Raw genomic sequence first — 13,159 nt, forward strand, 5'->3', positions numbered from 1 at the left:
GATCCACTTGCTGTCTCCACACCTCGGTGATCTTCTGACGAAGCTCCTCTGCATCACCCTGATGGAGGTTGTCATAGCTGTGGCAAACCTGCACTCTAGTCCAGTTGATTCCTATATGTCATCAGTATTTTCCTCACAGTCTGGTTCCAGATGTCGATTATTTCAAAGTTCCTTAGCCTGGCTCTCATCTGATGCTCCAGTCCACCATAGACAGTCAGCATCTGTGTGGTCTCCTTAGTCCAGTTGGGCACCCGGACACATCTCTGCCTCCTGGAAGTAGCCATCTTGATACTCCAATGGAAAAAGTAGTATAAATGGAAAAATGCTCACTGAGATCCCACTCAGTTTGCAGGTAGCAATGGTCGGATCTGTAAACGTATCAGAGTTAATATTAAAAGTGGCACTTATGTTATATTATCAGATCACTGGAAGGCAACAGGTACTTGCTACGTATAGTATCATTTATCAAAAGCTATTGGGTACTTAAGAGAGTTACCTGTCCTTTATACCAAACTATTAGTTAATGCGCCACATTCTACGAAGTTATACACACGTGTACTAGTAGCATTCCAAAACCTGGAATTTTAATGAACCTCATTAATTATGTATAATTATGCATGGCAGAAATGGTGGCAATTTACCTTACCAGCTACCTATGATGCAGGTATCACTGAAAGTGAGAGCACCTAATGTCATAGGTAGCTGGTAAGGTAAATTGCCACCCAAGAGACACTTGGTGGTGGTGGTATAACAACTGGAATTGTTACAAAGGTTCAAGAATTTGGATTTATTCTTTATAACAAACTAATACTGTGGGACTAGGTGCCAGTTGAACCAAGGTCATTATAGATTCACTTTAATAATACCTTCTAGATTAATCATGTAATCTTTCATGTATTAATAATGTCCATTCCATGTGTGAAAGATCATGAGAGAAAGTGAGAACGATCTTGTGTGAGTGAATGCGTGTATGAAAGCAGAAGAGAATGCGCGTGTGGAAATTGAGAGAGAGCCTGAGCGATCAAGTGATCTTGTGTGAGTGAATGCTTGTATGAAAGCAGACAAGATTGTGTTTGAGAGATCGAGACAGAGACAGAGAGTGATCAAGGACCTTGTCTGAGTGCATGTGTATATGAAAGCACATGGGACTATGTGTGTATGAGAGAGAGTGAAGAGCGAGAGTGAGCGATCCCCTGGCAGCAGTTAAGATAAAGCAAAGCTCACATTTTCTTCTTGTAAAAGAGCATCCATCATTTTTGTGGATTCTTGAATTTTGCATAAAACTCTTTCACATCAACTGCACAATATATAACATTAAATATAAAAATTGAAAGTTAGGCAAAAAAATTTATAATGCGTAGTACAGGGCTGAAAATGCAAGAGAAGTTTTCCCAGAAAATTCCAAGATGTTTTCAGCAGTTTCAGACTTCTGTTGAAATATATTGTGAGCTGGTGCATACAAATAGCAACACTGTTTCAAAAATGACTACTACAGAAAGTACAATGAAAACTATCGATAATGCACTAAAATCGATCCATAAAGAAATAGGTTACGAGAAGAAGATGTCCTGAGGTGTGACTAACCTGACTACTACTCACAGATGGAATGATGACCACTCTACCTTATATAGGAGGCAATGGCTAGATGATAATGTCCAAAAATGAATGTATGAGCAGAATGCCCATGCAGGGACTTCCAGACAGGTGACCATTACAGATGACCACAGTAGAATTTTTAAATGTATGATGAACACATCAGACCTTTTTATCCATTAACTGTGACTCTTTGTATAAGTTCCTTAAAGCTGGATAACTTTCACATTACTGTTCCCAGTTACTGGGTAAAGGACACTTCCTCTATATTTGCCTTAGCAATTTGACATAAAAGGTAGAATGTGTGTGTGTGTGTGTGTGTGTGTGTGTGTGTGTGTGTGTGTGTGTGTGTGTGTGTGTGTGTGTGTATGTCTGATCATACTTCTCAACTATACAGATTTTTGCAGAATGTCCAGATTTTTGTCTCATATTCTGTTTTTTGTTCTCCTGTTCGATTCTCGGCTGGGCTTGGGAGTGCCTTCTGTGTGGAGTCTGCATATCCTCCCCGCAGTTGGGTAGCATTCGAAAGACATGCGTGTGTAAATGGGCGTGCCTTCGTTGAAGGTTGGGCATTGAGCTGGCACCTCGGCGTTTCGTAAAAAAAATCTACTGCTAATCATTAGCGGACTGGAGTTCCACTGTGGCGACCCCTTACTGGGAAAAGCCAAAAGACAAACAACATTGTTTTTTCTGTTTTTCATAAAGTTGTGGTTTTCAGGCAAATTAGTGTCACATCTTTAAAGACTGAAGTTAGAAAATAATGACAGACATTTGAGTTTCAGACTTCATACCCTTCAGAAAATCCATGCTAATGCAAAACTTGTTATTCTATCAACTTTCTAAGTTTTTAAGAGCAATGTTTAAAAACTGCCTTATTTTTGGGCCTTTGTCCCACTTTTATTAATGGTGTTTTCCATATTTCTTGCTCTAAGAGGTTGAGAGGTATGGACTGTGTGTATGTTCCCAGATAGAATGGCATCCCCTCTCAGTGTGGAGATAGGGTCTTGCTTCCCTAAAGTCCTGAACTGAATAAAGCAGACAACTGGAGAATGAAAGAAAAAATAATGAGTAATTGACTGTGAGAATGCTATTTACTTCATATTTTGAATCTTGATGGCTGACATATTGTAGCAACTCTTGGTATTGTAGGACTGTCTAGTGAAATTTTTGCTGCATGTCCTGCATCCCTGTGCTTGCTAAGCATCTGATCCACCAACATTATCAGATCCACAATTAGACTCCACCTACTGATTTCACTGGTACTTTGTTTGGGGTGCTATATGCTCTTGGTGGTGATAATTTTCTCCAGTCTGTTAACTGTGACTGTTCTGTTAACTAACAATCTTGCACTCCATCCTTCATGAAGGAAGGATGCATGGTAGCAATAGAACACCACCACCCTACTCGATATAGATTCACAAGAGGAAGCTCACGTCAGACTAAGCTGATGAAATTCTTTCACTGGTAGATAGGATGCAGCTATTGATAAGACTTACTTTGACCTTAGCAAGGCATTTGAAATGATGCCATACAAAAGATTAATACAAAAGCCAGACAATCTCGAAGCAGATGGCAAACAGTAGCTTGGGTAAACAGTTTAGATGTATAGAGCAGATCATAGAGTGAAAGTAGATCTAGTTCATATTAAGAAAAGGGGAGTTACTACATGAAGGGGTCCCATATGATCAGTGCCGGAATTAATTTAATAGTTATGTCAGTGACACTGCAGCAGAGCGAGAGAGGTCAAGGGTACCATTGCAAATAAAATGATTAAGAATATGATTTCAAACAAAGAAGTCTGGAAAAAACATTGCACAAAAGCTTTAAATTTGCATTTTCTGTGGATTTTCTGTGGGGATAAAGCACATAAATCCCCAATTAAATATGAGGTCACTGCCTTTTGAAGAAACGATGATTTCTCATGTATAGTGCAATCTCATTTGAACTGGCCATTTTCAAACAAGTATGCATTTTGGATATTGTCTTCAATCTTATCTCCTACTCCCGAGCTCCACACAAAATGTTTCTTTGTAGAGGAAGCTAAGATGCACAACAGAGTAGCTATACAGGAAGGAAGAAAGGATGAGGCAGGATTAGAAAATGAATTTGACAAATCCACATGAAATAGCTAATGCATTATAGTTCAGACTTATTACAAGGAAAAGTAAGATAATGCACCCTGTTAGGAAATTTCTAGAGATCACACAGTAGTTGTGAAGTGCTGTCAACATTATGCAGTTACATAAATGGAGGCCTTGAGATACATATTTCATAAGATTTCAAAAGAAGTCAATAAGAAAAAATAAAGAGTGTATCTGGAATGCATGTGGGGAAGCACTGTTAATGGCAAGAGCAAAGTTATAATTATAACATACAAGCAATTGGTGCAAACCCATCTTTTAGTACTGTATGCAGTTTTACAGGCTCCATCTATATATGTTATATCATGGACTGAGTCTGTTCATTAAAGGGCTACCAGAATAGTACAGGATCTGCATCAGTAGGCTCATGTGGAGATGCCAATGCAAGTTAATGTGTATACAGCTTAGCAATTCAGAAGGGACATGAAAGAGACATTCAGGCATGCGAGGCAATTAATTCTGACATGGATCAAGCATATGTTTTGGACAATATTTCTGGCTTTATCATTCATAACAGTTTGGGTGAGAGGAAGGCATGGGTCAAGCAGATAGCTTATATATTTCTGACTTTATTTGTGTGTCTGATTTGTGTGTACAGTTTGTGTGAGAGGAAGAACTTAGTGAGATATATGGTATTATTGATTTTACACTAATTGCAGCATTGATCAACCAGATATTATGGACAATATTTCAGCCTTTGTCACTTATGTGTTTAATCACTGGGATGGCTCAGAGAGATAAATGTTATTACTCGCACACTAATTCTGGCATTGAGCGACCATATGTTTCGGACAATATTTCTGGCTAAACTACAGTGATTCTGAAAAGTACAAGAAGATGTGACCCATAAAGGGCAGACTGGCACATTTCTGGGTAATTAACAGATAAAGATATTTATTCCAGTCTCATTCCAGTTACTTCCAGCTCATCCCAGTAATATACAGTATTATCAAGTTTTACAGTCAGTTATGTGTAGAATTTAGTTGAGAGAAAAGGCTCAGCAATATAAATGTTGCACTACTTTTACTGAGAGATGGTAATGACTCAGTTTTACATTACACTTGCACCAGGAATGTAATGAATGCCTGCTCAACAGGTTATGTGCAGCAATTATTACCTTTGCCTGAACATGCCGAACCTTTTAGTAAGAATTGTAAGTCATTATCACATTATTAATTTACATTATGTGCAGTTACAGCATAGCACTGAGCCATTATCAGTTGTCAGGTAAAACCCTCATGCAGCTGCCACTGTTATTTACTTTAGTCAGTGTCATGACATTAATGAATGCACATGACAGATTTTGGGTTGTGTATATGTGCAGTCATGCAGAAGTCTTTACTCCCTATTTCTTTCTTTTCTTTTTCCCAGTTGTTTGTACTGTAAGATGCAGATAAAGGTATCTATTGTGGTTATATGGTTCATATTTTTGTGAATTACTGCAACTGAATATCCTACCACATAATAGAGTTCTGTATCACACATTCAGTATATAGTACTCTACAATGTGCAGATGTCATAGTTTGCTTATTAATTAGGTTATGAATTTTTGTTTCATATTTTGGTGAATAACTCTGGTAGGGAAGATGCCAACATGCTAAGTCAGATCTACTTTTTGAAGACAGTATTATTACTTACAAGATGATAAAAGAACTGTATCTGTATGCTGTACACATGTACAGATGTCACAGTTTGTTTATGACTTAGGTTAATATGTAATTAGGTAATTATGTCAAAATACCAATTTAATAGAACAGGAGTCCCTCAAGAATCCATTCTCAGACCGCTGCTTTTCAACATTTTTATTAACAACCTTCATACTGCTTCCCGTTGAAGTACACTTATCCAATATGCTGACGATTCCACTATTATCTCCTCTTCCAACAACTTTCAACATCTCCTAAAGATTACACAAGATGGCTTCACCTCTGTTGAAACCTGGTTAATGAAGCGCAATTACTATGAAATCCTAATAAAACTAAGCTTCTATTCTTCTCAGCAAAACATCTTTCACCTAATTTCAAAGTATACTCTCAAAACAACACTGAAATTGAACTCGTAACTCAGGCTAAGCTGCTGGGTATCATTATAGAGGATAAATTTACCTTCAAAGAACATATCCTTAATACTATTAAAAAACACATTTCAAACTAGGTAAACTCTATAGACACAACATTTTATGGACAATCCTACCAAAAAAAAAAAAAAAACACTTGCCAATACCTTCCTGCTCCCTTCACTCTTGTATGGTATCCCCATTCTCACCAACCTCCATGTGTCCCTAAAGAACAAACTTTAATCATGCTATTATAAAATAGCTAAATATGCAACTGGCACACCTTATTGCAGACTGTCATGCCCTCAATGAACTAAACTGGCTAGAAATCCCCCATTACCTTAACTTTATACAGTTATCTCTTGCTCACAAAATAATTTACAAACAAGACTGCTGCCCTGCCTAAAAACTTATTTTACAGCTCTACACCCCCTCCTGTAATCTCTGTCCCATAGATAAACATCTTTTAAATGTATACAAACCTAACAAAAGAGCTGGTCACAGCCTTTACTCCTATGCCATTGCTAAACTATGGAATGCCCTACCTCCAAACATCAGTGCCTTAGATTCGTTTAAGACTTACAAGAGTACAGTAAAAAATCACTTTTACAACTCTTACATATGCCCTTGTTTTTTAACATTAGTCTAGCATACTTAATCTATTTCTATGACTTCCTCTTACCCTTCCATACTGTTATCATCGATTATTCTCCATATCCTATCACATGGAACTGTGTACTTGTCTACTTATTTCTAATTCCTGCTTTCTGTTTCTCCTGAACTACTTCAAATACAACTTCCTATCTTATTCTACTATTCATGCTTCTTTGACAAATCTCTCACTACATTTGTCTCCTATACCCCTCAGAATATTTATTACCTTAGTCTCCCTAACCTTCTCACTATAGTCCCCTCCTATATCTCTTTTAATACCTATCCATGTGTACCTTCTTACCTTCACTTCCACTCTTTCGAAACCCCCTTACTTCTACTACTATCTCTACATAATCAGTTCTCTTCCCTGTGTCTTAATACTTTCATCATTACTTAACTTCTGCCCTTATATATTCAAAGCAACACTGATATATGTTATGCCTTTTGCAGAACTAAATCTGCGCTGCCAGTAATGCTTATCTCAAAACTAGAATTTTAGACTGAACTTCTATAATTTGCTGTAATTCCTATCTTCATGACAAATTGTATTCTGTCTACAGATATATGTATGCTTATGTCAACTGCAAAATAATACTAATGTTTGAATGTGTAGTGGAATATATGTAATATTTAGCTATAACTGTTAAATCTTTTATGTCTACATTGTTTTTGGAGCTTTTCTCCCTGGGCCTTCGCTGAAAATGGATTTCTGACCCAGTTGGACTTTCCTGGTCACCAAATGTCAATAAATAAATAAATACATACATACATGCATAAATAAACAAATAAACAAATAAATAATGATATTTTTCATATTTTGGTAAATAACTTTGCTAGGGAACATGTCAACATACTAAGTAAGACCTTATTTTGAAGACAGTATAAGTACTTACAACATGGTAAAATAACTGTATCTGTATGCTGTACATATGTACAGATATCACAGCTTGTTTATGACTTATGTTATGAAAATTATGATTTTTTTTCATATTTTGGTAAACAACTCTGCTATGAAAGATGGCAAGATGATGAGTGAGGTATCCTTTTGAAGCCACTATCAAAATGTACAAGTTCATGTAGTAATATGAATTTGGAGTATCATACATGGACAGATATCATAGACTGTTTGCTTGTAGGATTATGAAAATTAATATTTTTGCCATATTTCTGTGAATAATATTCACAGATATAAGGGAAGGTCAGGGGCAAAGTGTAATATTCACAACAGAACAAACAAACAAACATCACTTTTTGCAAAAAATTGCTGCTCTTCTAGGAGGACATGAATCAAATACTCGGCTAACTTGTAGCACTATGGAAATTAGGATATTTCTCATTATTTTATCCATATCTTTGGGAAGGAGCATGGTAATAACACACATGATGGATCATTTTGAAGCTGACTTTGAGACACACAGCTTGTATGTTGATATGTAGTCTCTGTCTGTTACAGGTGATGAGAAAGTATGCTTTGTTTAATTGTCAGATTATAAGAAATATAATATGAATCATATTTCTGTGAATATCTCAGTAAAGGAGAACCACACAGTAATGGCTGAGGTATAATTTTAAAGTTGACATTCACACAAACAAATTACTTATAAAATGTATGGGTCTACATGGTACTTCACCGAGATATTGTGATTTGTTTTACCAAAAAGGTGAGAAATATGCATAACATCAGCATTCCTTGGCAAATATTTAATAATGACTTAGATACACTCTATTAATGTTTACACCATTGGAAAGATCATTGTCTACTGAACAACTTTCACATTTACATTTTTAGTCTAGCCCTCATGGTTAAAGAGTTATGAACATTTGTTTTCTGTATGGTGTTACAAAAGGATTATCTGAAAATGAGCTCAGGCTGCACTGTTGCTCCTATGGTGGAAGTAAGCAGGCAGCATTTTCTGAGCTGCTCCCGAGTGAATAAGTTAAATGACAATTCATGTAGTATTTGAAGGTGAAATGTGTGTGGGCACATGTGGCATAAAACTATTGTTGTTAGACTTCCATTCAACAGATATGTAATATAAGGGGTTCAAATCCCACAGACAGCCTCTACAGATATCACAAGTTATGTTGATTTTACAACTGTTATGTATGCAGGCATTGTTGTTACTTTTTATATGTCACATTACTATTTGTCACAGTGTTTCATAAACTTTTGTATTACATTGGAATGCATACTGTTTGTGGTAATATACACTGTCCACATAATCATCTGCATAACTGGGCCCCACAGTAGTATGCTCAGGTACATATCACTGTCTTTCAGATGGCAAACAGACCTAGGGGTGGCAATTTTTCCCCTATGGAAAATGACCTCATACTAAATGCTCTGCGACAACATGGACAGAGACTCCTTGGACATGCAGGGAATATGGCATGGAGGAATGAAGTGTGGGCTTACTGTCGCCAACATGATTATTGTGGTTGGAGGTCACAATAGATCCTTATGAGGCCTGTCAACGATGTTGCTCTAACATGATCCTCTGTGCAGCTAACCTAACAAGTTATGATGGTATGAAACATTGAGGGATGCCACAAGTGATGGTCCACCATTGACCCCTCCAATGAGATCACAATATTTTTTACCTCCATGCATAAGGCAAGTGGGGGTTGGCTAGAAACAAGAGTTCCAGGCTGAATGGGTATGTCTTAGTTTGCATGACATGGATGACTATTGTGTTAATCACTGTAGATTGCTGTTGCATGCATATTCAGGTTATGTCATTTTGGATTTGCAGCAGCAGAGCTGAATTCTGCACACAGATCCACACAGGGTGATGACAATGAAGTGTAATGATGCACTCATACAACTGCATTACAGACAGAACAGTGCAACCAACATGTATATTGCTGTCTGCATTAATATTCACAGGTCCATCTACTTTGGGACAAGACTAGGGAAAGGTAGGTGAGTGTCTCCATACTGTGTTACTGTGACAGCTACCTGTTATTTCCTCAGCCTCATGTCATGGCACTGCTATTTATTGTCATATTGATATTTCCTATACACTACAGATATATCCAGTGGGGGTTCAAGCCATGCAGGTGCAAGTACAGACAGACCAGGTATGTTACCACAACAGGTTCATAGATTGTAAAAATGTGAAGCAGACCTGTGATACATGGCATTAATGTCACTGTTTTTAGACACAGGGACATTTGGCTAACAGGTGCTACATCCGGCACATGAGTACCTGCAGCCTCTGTTACTGTGTCATACATGTCTTGCTGTTAGTATTCTGTTTCCTGCATACATGATTGTGTTGTTTTTATCTTTACCTTCACACTGCAGAATTCACGCAGTACAACACACAAACTCACAACATCGGGAGTCTGTCAGTGGTATACTGTTACCTATCATTCATGCATATCATTGCTCTTACTTCCGTTGTTGCCCTCCACTAATACCGTGCCCCTCTATCCTTTCACAGAACAGACTGCATCATCATCCAGTGCACAAACAAGTGCCATGTCTATGCATAACCTGCTGTGTGTTTAAATGCTATTCAAATGGTTCATGCTGGCAATGATGTGATTAATAATGCTGACATTTTCCCTACAATAGTTGATGTGCATCCATCTTTTATCGCACTGTCTTACTAGGAGGATAGTTGGGTCTGTGTTATTTTTGTATTCATCACATATACCATGTATGTTGGCTGTGTAATCTAATTGTCAACTCCCTGTTTTGTAGATTCTGTAACCCATAAACAGACTATACCTAATGGTAAGTCAGTATTATCTGTAACATCCCAGTGAGATATATGTGTCATATATCTCAGATGAATGAACATTTCCATCAACATCATGGATCTGACATTCGTGCATTTGCCTGTCCCACAAATCATTGTTACACACCAGCTGGTTATGCTGTATGATGGACAGGAGCACAAACATTGTAAGGTAATGGTGTAATTGGCTGCTCAGAATGAAAGTATGTTATCTGTGGCACAGTCAGTAGAATCCCTGGCCTCTACAGTACTACAACAGTGCTGTAGTACGAGCAGGGTTCTGCGTGCCCTGACTGCGCCTAGTCAATTGCCATATGGGAGAGCAGACCCCCTGTCAGCAGAACCAACCTTATCCATCAGTCATCAGTGTTCCAAAGTGCACATGCTTTCACTGCTGGTCTGTCTTCTATGGGCCTGGCAGTCATGAACAGGCAGTCAAGCCATAGACATGCTCCTTCACTTCCACATGGTGTTGCCATCCCTTCATTCTGCTCTCTGGAGTAACCTAGACCAAGTTTTTCTGTATGTGGTAGCAGCAGAGCAGACCACAGTGTGATCTGTCAGTGTGGGTGCCTAGACTGCATTAGAGTAACATAGACAGTTGACCCACTGTGTCATGTGCTGTCATTCTCACCCAGTAGTGATGGTGATTGCTGTGCAAGACACCAACTATGTCATATCACTGTGTTCATTGACATGTCTGATTCCAAGTGAGTCTAACAGTCTTATTAACCATAGCTGACTCCATTTATTACATTACTTTATCCATACTGTACAATGATATATTTTGCTTGTGATATTAACAGTTCTGCATTATGTCCTACATTGTTTACCTGTTTGCAGCTTATTATAGTGGAGAAATGGGAATGTGTTGCAGTGATATCTGTCCCTTATTCTGTACCACACACTGATATAACAGTTTGAATCTGCATGCATACCTATGTCAGTTGTGCCTTAAATTGATGATCCCTGTTGTGACAAATTTGTATATGTTCATAATGATATATGTTATGATTATGATGCTTAGTGTGTACATCTAGTGGGTAATTGCCATTAGATACAATCTGTGCTGCTGTGGTGGGGCAACACCTGAGCATCGTTTTTTAATCTGTGCACTCATATACATGTGGCTTGTCATGACTCACAGTTGTTGGTCAGATGCTGCCATGTTGCCTGGGCCTGCGCTTGTTGTCACATCTTCTGCTGCCTACACCTGTGTCTTCTGCCCCCTATGTCTTCCTGCTCTGCCTCTGATACCTGTGGAATGTCATCCTCAGACATCTGGGGTTCCTGGAGTAGTTCACCCACACCTGCAGCTAGAAGACTGCCATGTGCTCCAGTTAGCATATTGTGCAGCATGGCACATACCATTATCATCTGTGCTGCCTTTTCAGGTGTTTATTGCCGTGCACCCCGAGATGTGTCCAGACATCTGAATCTAGCCCTCAGTATACAAAACACATGCTCTATGGTGGTTCTGGCTGTTGCATGCACTCTGTTGTAGGCCTCCTCTGCAGGGTTGGATGGTTCACAGTACGGGGTCATTAACCACAGCTCAAGTGGATAACAAAAGTCACCTGTTGTGGGGAGTAAACACACATTTAGTCAGCATTAATATTATTGAGAGGGTTGTCTTAGCTTACATCATAGCTGTGTTCCTGTACTTACCCAGTAGCAGTCGCTGTGGTATTTCACCTTGCTGGATGGCAGCCCTCAGTCCCCTTTCCTTCCAAATGGCAGTATGATGGACACCTCCAGGGTGTGTTGCCATGATTTTTGTTATGCTGCCGTCTGCTGCACAGACAACCTGTCAATGCAGGAATGGCCAGCCCTTTCTGTTTATCTATTAGTCTGCTTCAGGATGTACTGGTATCTTGATCAGTATGTGTGTGCAATCTATTGCACCGAGTACATGGGGGATGTTTACAATGCTGTAAAACTGGTGCATTGCAGTTCTCTGCTCCATGGGGGTGTATGGAAAGTGTATGTACTCATCCACATTGCTGCACATTACTGCCAGTAATTTTGCCAGGCTACATCTGTCAGCTGTATGTGATACTCCCTTAGTATCCCCCATGTGTTTCTGGAATGTCTCAGATGCAAGTACACCCAGGCTGAGACACACTTTGATTTCATGGGGGATGGGATTTTCTCATAGGATCTGTACAGACATGTGTGACACACATGTTCCAGACAACCTGCACCAGTTATCTATCCAGCCAGTATCTGTTGATTATTTGCTGGTCTGACAACTGGTTTAGTTTCAGCCTTGCTCTGATTCTGCTGGCCGTTTTCTAGGGCACACAGCTACAGCCTCATTTATAGCTTGAATTACTGCAGTCTGTTGCAGTTCATTTATTGCTGGTTGCATTTTTGTTTTCTTTTTTCTCAGTATTGTTATGCAGTACAACCAAATCCGTAGAAGTAGCTTCTGTTCCTTGTGGGCCGCATAACATATGCCAAGGATTTCAGAAACAGACAATGTTGCAGTTTGCCTCACTTAATTTGCATCGAGTGTGCTCAATGTGTTTTAGAATCAGATGGACATGTGCAGAATCCATAATTATCCTACACTGAATAGCTAAGTACTCGGTGTGCTTTCGGTTCATTTTCTGAAATCGTGTCCACAGCTGGTGCACTGAAGTCTTCCTTCAGTGTGCTGTGCTGTCTGTAAATAGCTTCTGTGAAGTTTACAGAATATGGCCCTTTATGTGCACTGCTTACCCTGACTTCTGAATCTATTCTGAAAAATGGATATTTCTGGCAGTCCTAATGGGAACTGGTAAGCAAACAAACAGACAAACATACAAATAAAGAAATATAAAATTAAACAGCAAAGGGTATGTGCTCATGGAGCTCAGGAAGGAGTATTTTATAATGTTTATATGAAAATATTGAAAAGTATTAGTATTATGAGACTCCATTCGACAGATTAATACATGTTTATAATATTGGTATACTCCAGTATT

General features: G+C 38.7%; 1 long non-coding RNA gene across 1 annotated transcript in view; it reads left to right on the forward strand.

Annotated features, from left to right (window-relative positions):
* The window catches only part of LOC122814845, a 341,418-nt gene that overhangs the window by 69,653 nt on the left and 258,606 nt on the right, over positions 1–13,159 (forward strand). The gene's annotated exons all lie outside the window — the stretch shown is intronic.

The sequence above is a fragment of the Protopterus annectens genome, chromosome 11.part0 (assembly GCF_019279795.1).
Source record: "Protopterus annectens isolate FY-2018-M chromosome 11.part0, PAN1.0, whole genome shotgun sequence".
In the NCBI taxonomy this organism is placed as follows: domain Eukaryota; kingdom Metazoa; phylum Chordata; order Ceratodontiformes; family Protopteridae; genus Protopterus; species Protopterus annectens.